Source organism: Cydia pomonella, chromosome 6 (assembly GCF_033807575.1).
Source record: "Cydia pomonella isolate Wapato2018A chromosome 6, ilCydPomo1, whole genome shotgun sequence".
NCBI classification, from domain to species: domain Eukaryota; kingdom Metazoa; phylum Arthropoda; class Insecta; order Lepidoptera; family Tortricidae; genus Cydia; species Cydia pomonella.
Window position 1 is genome coordinate 20,157,859 of NC_084708.1, and position 14,574 is coordinate 20,172,432.

A 14,574-nucleotide genomic window follows, 5' to 3' on the forward strand; every position below is an offset into this window, starting at 1 on the left:
GATACTTTGGAATTTGTGGGGATTGATAGAAATTAAACTGGCAATACTATATCGTTGACTTGCACTGCAGAGTGCCTACCGCGAACCACATTCGACGTGTTGCCTCCCTGTCACATTTACGTGCGAAGTTACAAGTGCGACAGAGAGGCAACACGTCAATGGTGGTTCGCGGTAGGCCCTCTCCTCTGTTTCGGAACGGAACATACTCTGGTGTCTGTGGTTTCGGTATGTGACTCCTGCGTATACGCTCGTTGTTATTCATTACTTTTTATTCATTGTTTTGTTTTTTGTTATTTGACTTCGGCATTCTCTACGGACTTACGATTGCTCCACGATACGGATTTGTTGACAAGGGATAAGGACAACAAGGCACACTGAACGGACAAAGAAACACAAAAAACATGGCTCCTACCCGGCGCTGTCAATACATAAATTGCCTAAATACAAGCGGAACTCATTCATTATTCCGTTTTCCAGTAAAGGATACAAATCGTCTACGAACATGGATAAACAATTCAGGTATGTTTTGTTTTATTTACTTAATTACAAAAATATTTCTATAACTGTAGACAAGTCATCAATTTCATGTTCGGTCCAGGTTTTTTTTATTGTTCACTTGTTAAATGTTCTTGGTGTAGGGGATTGATTTTATTTTTTGGTAATGTGGATGCATTACCAATTTTGTTTTTTGGTAATGTGGGAGGGTGGGAACATTAATTGCATGTAAAAATACGCAAGAAAGTATAACGGGTTAGCACTGATTGACATAACACGTTATTTTCTCGCGGATTATCAAAGTAATATATCTTGCTTTAATTTGTAAAATAAAAGGTTATTAAATACTTTCAATGAAAACTATAGCGAACATGATCAGTCCAGCCATTTTTGAGTTATTGCAAAAGTTTTCTCATCTTAGTAAAAGACGTAGAAAGCGCTGCGAAGGTACTCCCTTATACTTGTAATGTACATGATACATGAACCCTACACTGAGCATGGCCCGACATGCTCTTGGCCGATTTTTATTTAAAGGAACTTTTTCGTTCTTTATATTTGTATCCAAATATTATTTCTCAATTCCAAATCTAATTTCAGGAACTGCAGTTGAAGTGACACCTGATACATCACCACAAAAATTAAAGGTTGACCCCAAGAAATGTGTATGGAAAACGAGCGTTGCAAGTATTACACGATCAAGAAGCGGGAAGCTCATCAACTTCGTCAAAATTTGAACATGCATTTGCATGGAGGAGTGCCGTAAGAGAAAAAGATTACTTCACGTGTAAAATTAGCTACACAAATATTTTCCCATTCAGTTGGCGCAGCGATCAACACAGCAATACAAACAGGAGAACTGTCAAGCCCTACTGCTGCGAACACAGCTCAGTTTATTGTTCAGATAAACAACTTGTTTGACACTCTCAACAGCAAAACTAAATTTGACAAGAATCCAAAGAAATGTGGATTAACAAAAGATAACGCTGCGAGGCAAGCATTAGAAAATGGTCTCAGAATTCTACAAGACTTAAAAAAAATTGTTGTTAAAGGAAATCTAAAAAAGAACACTACGCCTCCTTGTTTCGAGGGCTTACAGCAAACCATTAATGGCATAATACTATTGTACACAGAAGAAAACACCAAAGGTGTACAGTACTTGTTAACAAACAGGTTAAATCAGGATGTGTTAGAAAATTTATTTTCAACATATAGACTAAAGGGCGGGAACAATAAAAATCCAAGCGCTCGAATGTTAAGGTCAGTCTTTCGTAGCTATTTAACTGAAATGCTAGTATGGCTACCGGGTCATCAAAATTGCGAGCAGACAGATGTATCAAATTGTGACCTATCTGACAATAGACAGAACCTCACCAAGGAGCCGGAGCCCGAGCCTCAGTTCGGATTCCGAGGATACACCCGAGCCTACAGCAAGTGTTGTGCCCCGCAGCACGGCCCTACAGCAAGTGGAGAAGGCTCCGACGCCCTGCACAATGCACATCTCGCACAGCCGCCCGCGCTGATAGCACAGGGACTCCGACTCTCGAACAATGCTCTGTCACTTATTTCGCAGGATATATATAGCAAACAAATGTTTCAACAACTTTAAATGTAACAAATGCTTGAAGTCGATGACTAAAAATGTCGATTGAAGTGATAAAAAAACAATTATTTATACTAGAGAAAACCTATGGGCTTGCTGAAAACAACATTAAAATACCCAAGTGTCAATTTTTACCAAGTCATTGACGTTTGTCTAACAAATTATGAGGACCAATTTAATATTATAAAACATAAATTAAATGTATTAAAAAACATGACTAATCATTTAATATGTATTTTAAAAATAGATCACGCTACCGCATATAATATATACTGTACAGAGCATTTGAAATACAGTGTAGAAAAATTAATTGAAACAAAAATCAATTATTACTGCAAATCACAAAAAAGAAACAGGATTCAAAATCAACAAAAGCTTAGGTTGTTACAAAATAAATGAAATAAGTAGTTGTCATGCTTGTTGTTTTATTTCCCTAGGCATTTGAAATACCTAGTATGTACTATATATGAATAATCATACGTAATACATATAATGTATGAAGCAGGTACAGTGCTGATGATACCAGTGGTACATGCACTTTCTTACGCCAGTAGGGAATGTGTATTCGTTATTCGTTATTCGTATTCGCGGGCTGGGTTTCCGCAACTCGACGTCGCAATTCGCGCCTATTTTGCGTGATGGTGGGTTGACGGCACTACTCCTGCCAACCCAACTCTACCAGGAAGCCTAGCAGACCCTTGATGTTGCCGACGACTTCTGGGAGAGACCCCGGGGAACCGAGGTATTGTGCCCGGTATTCTGCCACCCCTGGGCATTCAAGAATGACGTGGGCGGCTGTCTCCTCCTCCTCCATGCACGCTCTGCAGAGGGGGCTATCTGTAACACGTAGGGTTAATAGGTGTTTGTTTAGTGGGGCGTGGCCGGTTATGGCCCCAGTCAAAAGCCGGAGCTGTGGCCTCTTCAGCTGTCTCAGCCTCCTCGACAAACCGGGGTCGATTGTCGGGAGGGCCTCCTTCGCCTGCCTGCACGTGCCTAGGTTAGACCAGTACTGTTGGTGTTTTACCTTGGTGTTGCGTCTCAGCATGTTCCGGAGCCAGGCATAAGGCAGAGGTATGATTGGCTCCGGTCCTGCCACCCTCAGTTCCGAGCCACCTCTCGCCAATATGTCGGCTGCATCGTTCCCTCGCGAGTTGCTGTGTCCCTTAATCCACTGCAGAGTTACGCTGGTGGTGGTGCTTACCTCTGACAGAGCCTTGTGGCATTCGTAGATTAGCCCTGAGGTCAAAGTATAACTTTGCAGAGCTTGCAGTACTGACCGACTGTCGGAGAGTATGCGGATGGGGTAGTCCTCTACTTTCCTTGAGACGATTGCGTGTGCTGCCATTATGATGCCCATACATTCCGCCTGGAAGACTGTGTTGTGGGCGCCTAGTGGTGTTGAGATATGTATGTTTAGGTCCTCTGAGAATACTCCCGCGCCAGTGCCTGACCTTGTCTTTGATCCATCCGTGAAGATTCTCAGCTCTCTCGGGTTAAGTCCTTCACGAGGTTCTTCGTGTAACTGTATCTTGTATTTCTTGTCGAAGATGTATTGCCTGGGTATCCTGTCAGTCACCGCTTCTATTAGCGGTTCCTTACCTATCGCCTCGTAGAGGATCTCGGTGTGTGGTACCCTGGGTGGTCTCCAGAGATTCGATTTTTTGAGACGTACCGCCGAAGCTAGCGCTTCCTGTTGTATAAAGAGGTGCAGCGGCGGCAGGCCCAGTAAAGCTTCCAGGGCCGCGGTTGGTGTTGTCCTCATGCAGCCCGTAGTCGCCAAACAGGCCAACCTCTGGAGTCGTTGTAGTTTAGCTTCAACTGTGGATAGTTTGGTGCGTGGCCACCAAACTATTGCACCGTAGCTTATTATTGGTCGTATGACTGCCTGGTAAAGCCATAGAGTGATCTTGGGGGTTAGCCCCCAGGTTCTACCCACCATTCTACGACATTGCCAGAATACGACCGTGGCTTTGTCAATTTTGCCGTTTAAGTGATTACTCCAATTCAATTTGCTGTCAAGTATTACCCCTAAATACTTTACCTCTGCAGATAGTTGGAGTTCAGTGTTGAACAGTTTGGGAAGGCAGAAGTTTCCCAAGTTGCGTTTGTTGGTGAACATAACCAGCTCAGTTTTGTTGGGATTGACTGAGAGTTCGTTGTTAATACACCAGCGCTCCACGATGGCTAGTGCAGAGCGGGTAACATCGCATACCGTACCTGAATGATTGCCGCTCGTCAGTATCACTATATCGTCAGCATAGCCGATTGTGTAATAGTGATTGTTGTTTAGTGTGGTGATCAGGTCATTCACCACCAGGTTCCATAGTAGTGGTGATAGGACTCCTCCTTGGGGGCATCCTTTTGCCACTAATGCTTGTTGTGTTTCGCCCGTCCCGAGTTTGATGGTTCGCTGGCTCAACATGTTGTTTATCCATTCTGTCATAACTGCATTCGCGCCATGTCTTCCCAGTGCTGCTGTAATGCTGCTGAACCTGGTCCTGTCGAAAGCCCCTTCTATGTCTATGAAGGTTCCTAAGCACATGGATCTGTTCTTGATCGCCACCTCAATCTTACTTACCACTGCATGAAGTGCCGATTCTGTAGATTTGCCAGGGCTATAGGCATGTTGGTTTGGATGCAAGGGCACATTAATTAGCACCCTCTCCCTAAGGTACCTGTCACACAACCTCTCTAATGTTTTCAGCATGAAAGAGGTCAGACTGATGGGCCTGAAGGATTTGGGGTCCGAGTAGTCGCTTTTACCTGGTTTCGGTATGAAGATAACCTTGACCTCCCTCCATTGCTTCGGCACGTATCTGTGTGCCAGACAGGCGCGCAGAACGATGGTCAGCTTCAGAGTGAGATGCTTCCCGCCCCATTTAAGAAGCGCAGGGAAGATCCCATCCATACCTGGAGATTTGAAGGAGTCAAAGCTGTTTAGGGCCCACTGCGTGCGCTGCGGGCTGATTACCTCATATGTCTGTAGCCACTCGCCTTCCGTCGGGGTGGTTGTCTCCATCTCGTTCCAACTTACTGGGTGCGATATCACGCAGTCCGGGAAGTGCGTTTGCACTAGGACCCGTTCCGCCTCCTCCGGTGAGTTTGTGAGAGAGTTGTCTGGCTTACGCAGGGATCCTAAGGTTATGGTCGAGTTGGTAGAGAGGACCTTCCTTACCCTGTTGGCCTGCGTGGTGGTCTCGATGTCTGTACAGAATTTGCGCCAAGAGTTTGTGCTTCTGTACCTGAGACGTTTTTTGTACTTGGCCTTGGTGGACTTATAGTTGTCCCAGTCCTCGTCAGCGCCTGTGTTCATAGCTCTGTTCAGTTGCCTCCTCATCTTGCCCCTGAGTCTCTCCAGCTCAGGTCCCCACCAGTTGTTTTTCCCTCTGCTTCTGGTCGGTGGGGTCGATAAGGGGCATGCTTGATGGTAGCAATCCAGAATGGTGCTCGTGAGAATGCTTACCTGTTCCTCTATGCCCGCTGTGCCTTCTATTCTAGGGGGACCCTCCAGCTGTTTCAATGTTGTAGACAATCGCACCGTGTAAAGGTCACGATTCATCTTGCGTGGGTTCCGCCTGGGCACTGCTGCTCGTGTTTCTACCTGAATGTCAAATCGAATCCACTTGTGGTCTGAGCACGATACCTCCTTCGATACATGCCAGCCCGAGATTAGTCTCGATGCTTTTTCGGTTGCTAGGGTCAGGTCAATGATTGTCCTGCTGCGTCTGTTTACAAATGTCGGTTCTGAACCTGTGTTAAGGAGGTTGAGGTTTGTAGTGAATAGGTACTCGACGAGCTTCTTACCTCTCTCGTTACCTGCTTCCATCCCCCATAGGGGGTGATGCGCGTTCGAGTCGGTGGCCACGATGAGCTCGAGCCCTGCCTCTTCGCAGTAGTTGACCAGCCTTGCCATGTCGTGCGGTGGTGGTTCTTCAGCCTCCGGCATATACACAGAGGCTACTACCACCTCCTGCAGGCTGGAGTCTTGCGCCCCGTGCAGTTTTATAGCGCACAGGTCTCTGGAACAGAAGCTTGTTAGAGGTTGCGCATGTATGTTATTGGTTGTGTAGATGCAAGCCCGGGGGTTGTCCGGGCCCGAGTAGACTGTTAGCTTACCTCCTAAGTTGCGGAGTCCGCAGACAGAGCCCCTTCTGACCCACGGCTCCTGGATCAGAATTACGGCTGTTGTGTTGTCCTCCAACCACTTCCGGATCTGCGCCGTCGCCGTTTCGCTGTGGTGGAGGTTGGCTTGGAGGAATCTACCAATGGGCGAAGGGAGTTCCTTCACAAGGATCACCCTCCTCCGCCGACATCGGCTCCTCCTCCTCCTTGTCGATGGCCAACTTCCCTAGCCCCTGCGCGCATTCCCCCTCACTCTCCGAGGAGTCACGAAGAAGTTCTTCTTCGTTCTCCTCGGAGACGGAGGGAGGTTGCGCTGGAGCTTGCGACTCAGGCACCTGGACTTCGTCCATGGGTTCCTGCGTCGCCCCGGAAGTGTCCATGGGCTCGGACGGTGCAGCGGCTTCGCCACCAGTGGCGACAGTGCTAACAGGGGGCGGCTGCTCCCTGAATTTTCCTCGTGCCCCCTCGAACTTCACGTACACCGACCCCAGCATAAAGCCAAGACGGCGCCCGCGGTCCACCAAGGGTTGCACCACTGTCTCCGGCACGCTGACGACAGCGAACGTTTCCGTTCCCTGCACCTCGCGCCGGTTGAGTAGCCAGCGGTCTATTTCCGCCCACGGGTTCTGGTACCGAAGGGCTCGGCCTACTTCGCCAAAGTCCTTCCAGACGCCCGGGAACAGGATGCCGCATCGTACTCGCTTTGGCACCTCGCTGAGGCGCCTGACCACCACCTTCTCCCCCTTATCGAGGGTGATGGTGGCCACGCTGCGCTTGAGCCATGCTAGCGTAGCCTGATCCTCGCACCACAATCTCAAGGAGCCATTAGCCCAGGTAGGCTTGCCCCTGAAGATCGGTCCCGCGGGAAGGCTTTCGGTCGGCTGCTTTGCCTCCTGTGAGAGCAGGGCTAGCAGTTGCCTCTGGACCTCCTCCGACTGTTGCGGGCTCAGGTGTCCCGAGGTGGCAGTGGTCACTGCCATCAGTAGGTCCGCCTTTGCAGCCTCCGCATAGTCGGCATGGGGGGTTTCACCTCGCGGTCCAGTCTTCTGCCTCTTAGGCTCGCCCCTGGGGGATATGGTCTCGTCAAGACGAGCCCTCTTGGCAGACGACCGGGCCCCTTGGTTACTCCCACCCTCGGCCCTGGTTCCTTTCGCCCCTTTCCCCTGGAGGGGGGCGCGGTTTGCTGCTGGTGGGCCAGCTGCTGCCCGCTCCCCATCCTTTCCAGGGGCGCCTTGTTGGGGCTCCGGGGCGGTGTTGTTCAGGGCCGCTTGGGCCCTTCTGTATCTCTGCCGTTGCTTCCTGTTACGCTTGTGCGGCTTAGCCGCGGCTGTAACAGGTGGAGGCGGGGGCACAGGAAGTTCAGCCCGTTTACCGGGCTTTCGCTTCCGCGCCTTCCTGGACTCGTGTACGGTCCAGCCAGCCTCCAGCTGGGCAGAGATAGGGTCCAACACCACCTGCACCGGTTCAATCACCGGGTCCTGCTCCGTAACAGGGGGTTTTCCCCCTGTTGGAACAGCACCCCTGGATGTCCCCGGTGCTGGAGGTAGGGGCCGGGTACGCTTTTCCGATACGGGGGGTTTCCCTCCCGTTGGAATGGTACCCGTGGATGTCCCCGGTGTTGGTAGTAGGGGCTGGGTGCGCTTTACCTTGGCGGGGGGTTTCCCTCCCTTCGGTATGGCACCCTTGGATGTCCCCGGTGTCGGTAGTGGAGGCGCAGTACTCTGGAGCACCGGGCCTGCTGCTTTGGGCGTCAACGCATCAGGTTTACGTGCCTTCGGTTTCCCGGCGGCTCTCCCACCTGGTGCGGACTGTCCCTTGCATGGCGGTACTGTCGAGACTGCGCCGCCACGGTGTGTGTGTGTTTTGTGTGGTGTGGTGTGTGGCGGAACTGTCGGAACAGCTCCACCATCGTGTGTGTTGTTGCCTGCCAGGGTTGCTTGTGCCTCCCTGTAGGCACGTGTTAAGGAGGGAGGAACTGTCGAAACAGCTCCTTGACCCTGTGGTGTGGTGTGTTGGGTGGAGGTTCCCGGTACAGCCGAAGCTGCTCCGTCTCCCTCCGGTGTTGGGGTTTGGGATCTTGGTTTATCCATTGTTCCTTTTGCTTGTTTTCACCTCTCGAGCTTCCCACCCTCCATGGAGCCCGCACCTTTGGGGATGTCACTTTGGACACCAGGAATACCCAAGAGGTATAGGTGTGTTGAGTTGGTTCTCCTGCGCGACATCGGGAGCTGCAGACACGTGGCTGGAAGAGACGATCCCATCTCCTCCAGTGGTTCCACGCGCCCTTGCCCCGTCAGCATGGCCGAGCCCCAGGCATCCTCCCAGAGGACGCCCCTCCCCACACCTCGCCTGCGGACCGTACCACCTCGACCGTACGGGACGCGTGTCCATTACCCTGCAGTGGCTAGTTGCAGGGCCACCGTTTCGCCGGAAATTCGGACCAAAAAGGGCATATTGGCCCACAGGGGATAACTAACCCCGACCCCCTGCGGGCCTCGGCCCCTAGGACTCCTGCATCCCCGCTGACGGCGCTCTACTGCGCAGGACAAACGCAGGTAGGTGAGTGTAGTCCGCCTAGGTCACCTACTCCCTAAGCGGAACCGGGAGATCCATAAAACATAGCTGCCAATTAGATCGAAACCAAATTGCCAGCCATGTTCTACAGGAAACTCCAGAGTGTGTCATACCCCCTTCGGGTTTTTAGGTCCTCGTGGGTTATGACGTCGCCTTCATACTCGGCTACTGGTGGTCCGGGGCAGATGGAACGTGCGACGCCCGACCGACCACCAGCATTACCAGGGTGTGCGACCCACCCCACAAGTGGGATGGGTTCGTCCATGGCCTGCGGCGGCAGAGCCATAGACGACGGGGACGCGTATGATAGACTTGAGGGAGTGAGCCCGCTGGCTCAGCGCCGCACACCTGAACCCGCGTGACTACTCCCCCCTACACCCCTAGGGAATGTGTAAAGTGTATTCCCATTTGTGGGAAGGATCCATTCCCATCTGTGACCGCCTCGGTTTTTTTCCTGTCATTGTTTTGACAGTTGCTATTTGAACAGTTAATCGACATTTGTATAATAATAAGGACAGGAAGAAACCGAGGCGGTCACAGGTGAGAAGGATTCATTCTCATTTGTCCCCGCCAGCAACAATGTGAATGGATTCTTCCCATTTGTGCCCGGTGGGGACATGTATTGTGGGACCAGATGAGAATACACCATGTCTAATTCTTTTACCGTGGCCGTGTGGCCGTGGTGGGTGGTAGCAGGCGCAAAATTATTATGACATTTTTATTTTCAGCAGGTCAAATCACTTAGGTAAGACTTGACTATGTGGCGTAGGTATAATATTACCATCAGAGTTTAATTTTCAGAAAGTATATTAGAACCCGTTTTTGACTACGCTATTTCTCTGTACCCTGCCTCTTCTCCACACCTGTATTGCCTAATATAAGTGCCCTAATTCAGTACACCGCCCTATCCGAAAAATAGTTCATAAATTATACATATAGGTACTAAAGATCCGCCATCCCTGTCCTAACGTCATTCAAGTGACGTGACAGAGGTCCAACCAATGGAATGTTGTAAGTAATTAATTACATGCGGGCTGATATCGTAAGTATGCATTACTACCACCAAGTTGTTGCTATCGGTAACATGGGAATTAGTTTTTCATCTGTTACCACTGGGAACAACTAAGATATTTTTTTTATCGAATCCATTGAATGGGGTTGGCTGGCCCATAGGTTTTACCGGCCAGTCCTACGAATAGTGTCAAATTCTTGTTTTTAGGGTTCCGTACCCAAAGGATCAAACGGGTTAGCCAGTTGAAATTTCTACAGATCATGTATTTCTGTTGGCGCTATAACAACAAATACTAAAAACAGAATAAAATAAATATCTCTTTCCAATCACCGAAGTTAAGCAACGTCGGGCGGGGTCAATACTTGGATGGGTGACCGTTTTTTATAGATAATGGTACGGAACCCTTCCAGTACGAGTCTGACTTGCACTTGGCCGGTTTTCTTTTTTCTATTGAAATTTTACCGCCTGGATATCCTTTAAGCCCAATCTAATAGAACAAAACTAGAATTAGGCTACCGCGACATAATTTCATTATTATTTCGCGGTAAACCCGTTCATATTATTAAATAGACAAAACCTATGCTACCTATGTTTGTTGCCAACTGCATTGGTTGACCACACTTAGCCGGCAATGTATCTAAAACCGCGTGTGATTTGTCACAGGGCGAGAGGCCTTTAGAGGTTATTACATTTAATCTTCAGCGTGACACTTTCTGCTAGCTTGTTGCGTAGATTCTTAGCATCAAAGAAATGTTAATATATTTTAAAATGTAAAAAATAAAAATAAATGTATATGTGATAACTATTTATCAAACAGCTATCTTCGGCAAATAATTAACCTATACAAGGATCCCGGTGGATTCACCTCACACGAAGTCGTGGTCGGTTTTAAAAATGCCAGCAATATAAATAGGCCGACGGGTGTCGCTAAATCGAACGTGTAAGTCCGTCTCTATCGCTCTTGCGTAATTCCAGTGGCAGATGCCCAGATAGACAATTTCCTTATTTCGATATTCGTGGTATAGGGAAACACAGTTTCTGGAGATGCCGGTTCGAACCCCGCTGGAATCATGGATCATATTTAACTTCACTTCACTAATAGTTTGACACAACAAACTCATTTATAAATTATTTTAAATATTTTCTTAATAAGTTATCGCAAGAAAATAAATCTATTCAATTTACTCAATAAAGTGACACCTGTTGATTATTCGTAATCGTTGACAACGACATGTCTAAATAACTTTCAATGAAGATGTATAGATGTCGCTAGGAGTAATAATATTATATGGTATTGATGATATTTCCTAAAAAGTTTTATGACCTGGATGTGACACTTAACGCCATCTAGTCTCCATATTAGGCAACAGCGCATTTTCAGTGACGCCATCTAGTATCGACGCGCTTTTAGGCGGTCGCATTTTAATGTATGGGGTGGCCATATCTTATATATATCTAATCTGTGGCTGTATTGTGCGCTTTGTGCACGTTAAATAAAAAGCCTTTGTTCTGTCAGATTTATTTATATCCCTTTGTACTGCACTTTAATATTACATTTTGGACTTATAAGTACAAAAAAATTCGTTGACGAGGGTTTAAAAATACACAGATATGACTTAACAGCGCTGTGGTTAAACAAGGAGTGTTAAAGGAAAAAGGGCCTTATTCGTATAGGCTAAAGGCGGTCGCTGCGTAAAGCGAGGTCTAGTACTTAAGAAACGATACTTTGAATTTAAGAGGAAAGCGGACAACCGCTTCTTGAGACATATGTACATAGTCCCCATTTTCCTCTTTGGATTTAAGCATATAGAAAATATTAGATATGTGCAAATTTTAGCAGCACAGCTATGCAGGCAGAGGCATATAATATTCGTTTGATTCATCGATTGATCATTTTCCTTGACACAAATAGTTGTATATCAACAGCAGTATAGCCCAGCTATGCCCCTACGTTTGATTATTTCGAATTTTTAATTATTATAAGAGCTGGGAGAATTTAAAACTTTGTATAAAATCTGTTTTTCGCTCCTAATTTTTACAATGATTAATAAATCGAAAAAAGTCAAATGTGGGGGCTAGTTATAGTCAAAACACATCAAATTATGTAAAAATATTTTCCATAATGTCAATATCCAGAGAGGAAAATGGGGACTACGTTTGTGTGGAGAAGCAGCCGTCCCCTTTCCTCTTAATGAGCAGCCCTATAAATGCGACTTTTTCAAAGCTTGATATTTGGACCGGTCTACTGTCTGCGTCAATAGTAGTATATGAGGCAAAGTATCTGCCATCTTGGAATATATTTCCGAACAGGGATTTATCTCTACAATTCGCGTTCAAAAGTATCTGTCTAACTGTTTTATATATGAAAACATATCTCGTGTTATTAAGTAATTAGGGAATGCATAGTCTGATCCGCTACTTTTGATGCTGACTGTGCGACCTGTATATAAGTGTATGTTTGTGTCTTTAATTGACACTTTATTTCTGAGATTTCATTTATCCAGTACCCCTAGTGTACATTTATTCGATAGCGAAACGTGATGTACGCGTTTGCGTTAAGTCTTATTTTGTATGGGATTTTGTTTCCAAAATGTCCCGCTTAGCGCGCTGTTTCTAAATCCCATACAACATTAGAGTTAACGCAAACGCGTACGTCCTGTCACGCTATCGAATAAATTTACACTCGGGGTTCAGGTTCTTCTGCATAGTACAAAAAAATCGTTCACCGTATTTACGCAGTCGGGAAAAACATTTCTCTGTCACTGGCGGTGAAAGTGAAAAACCACACCCCTTGATTACACGCATCGCGTGAAAAAGGATCCAGCCACAAAAAGGGCACAAAACGTCAATCTGCATCGTTTCATCAGCCTAAAACCACACAAAAAAGATCCCTAAAAAACCCTATAACCATTGTCAGAAAGCCGATAATTGTCTAACTTGCGTGTATCCGCTTCATGGTCGTTCTAAGCGCGAGAATTTTTTAATAAAAACCAATTAATTTTGTCCCTTTCATGGCACAACGGTTTTATCGCCAATCGTACATGGGTCGAATTTTATTGACGAACACGTGTAAGCTTGTATCTCACTTATCACGCAGTTCCAAATCCGTCCTTACGGTAAATATGTATGGAGTCAACATTTAAGCAAATTAAAAAATGTGATACGTCGTTATGCAGATTGAGCACCGATTCAGCTTAAATATAACTTGACAGCGGATACCGATACCATGATTATCAGAGGTATCGAAAGTGAGTAATTTGTGAGTTACTTCTAAACGCACCAAAAGGTGACAAAACATTCTAAGTATTCGAGAAAATTATGAGGAAAATATTAATTATAATTGGTCCTCCTCAACTGGGTATTTGCACAGCTTCGACAGTCTTTTACATTGTTCAAATGTTGACTAGTACATGAATATGCTTTGGTATTAAGCCCGGTAATCAAACGAATCTATTTATTCAAATCAAATATCAAATATCAAACAACTAAAAACAAAATAAATATTATAAGACAATTTTCCACAGATCGACATAGTCCCAGAGTGAGCTCAATAAGGCTTGTGTTATTTGTACCTTTATTATCTATTTATTGACTGAATTCCATGGGGTCCCAGCGCACACAAGTTTGTTGCATAAATCGCGAAGCGTCTGATTGACGTAACTGGTGACCGAAGAGCTGGCGGCTTCCTCGCACAACATATCAGTATTGCGATACAACGAGAAAATGCCGCCAGTATCCTTGGTACAATGCTTCAAGGGCATATTTTAGATTTAAGCTAGTTATAGAAATCCATGATATATATATATATATATATATACACTAAATAATTTTTTTTTAATAAAAATAAAATATATCATAATATATTTTTAAATAAAAATTAAATTTCATTCTTGTAAACTTCCTAAGTTGACTGAGGTATTTTGTTTTATTTTGATTGATTTATTTATTTATTTTATGTTTGAATAGATTGTAGTGGAGGTTTAATAATATTAATGATATTATGTTTGAATTTGCATTATTTTTATTAAGTATTTAATAATTATTGTATTTTTTAAGGTTTTTTTGTATGTTTTGACATGTGTAGTTGAATTGATAAAGCTTTCAGAAAAATTTTCTAAAATTTAAAGAAACTCATACAACCAACATAAAAATCTGTTGATAATATTTTGAATTTAGTGACAGGAAGAAAAGTTAGGTTATTCACAAAAATGACAAATTCTTAAAGATGGGTTATTTTCGCTAAACTACTTACGTCCAATATACTGCAGTGAAAGTTATAACCGAAACTGGAGGATGTATACCTATACAAAATAAAAAAATGACATTCAGTTCAAAACATCTTCCTTTTAAGAATTCAGTTGAATGCGAAACAAGCGAATTCCGGTGCGTCCCTGTAGTAGGTCCCTGTATACATCAAAGAGTTGCCTACATTAGGGCAATCCAGCGTAACGCACGCTCTAATGGCCAATGATTACGCGCCCGACATTTTGTACCCACATTTTACATACTTTGCGTACTTGCTGAAATGTTTACAAATTTCTTTTGTACTTTTAGGTATTAATTTTTGATATATGTATGTTATAGTAGCTTGTTCTCGCGATCAGATATATGTATAGAGTTAACTAGTTTCTTCTCGTGTAATGATGATGTTTTCATGATCAAAATTTATTCTTTGTCCTTCCCTGAATGTCAAACTATTTCCGTATCAAATTTCATCTAAATTGGATTGGCCTTTTAAGCATCACCAGGAAACAGACAGACAGACAGATAA

The 14,574-nt window shown here is 45.4% G+C and overlaps 1 long non-coding RNA gene across 1 annotated transcript; it reads left to right on the top strand.

The window, feature by feature from the left end:
- On the top strand, positions 1-2,509 carry LOC133519237 (uncharacterized). Its single transcript, XR_009799606.1, has 2 exons — positions 1-519; positions 1,093-2,509. It is a non-coding gene; the product is annotated as an uncharacterized LOC133519237 (long non-coding RNA).
- Positions 2,510-14,574: the final 12,065 nt, after the last annotated feature.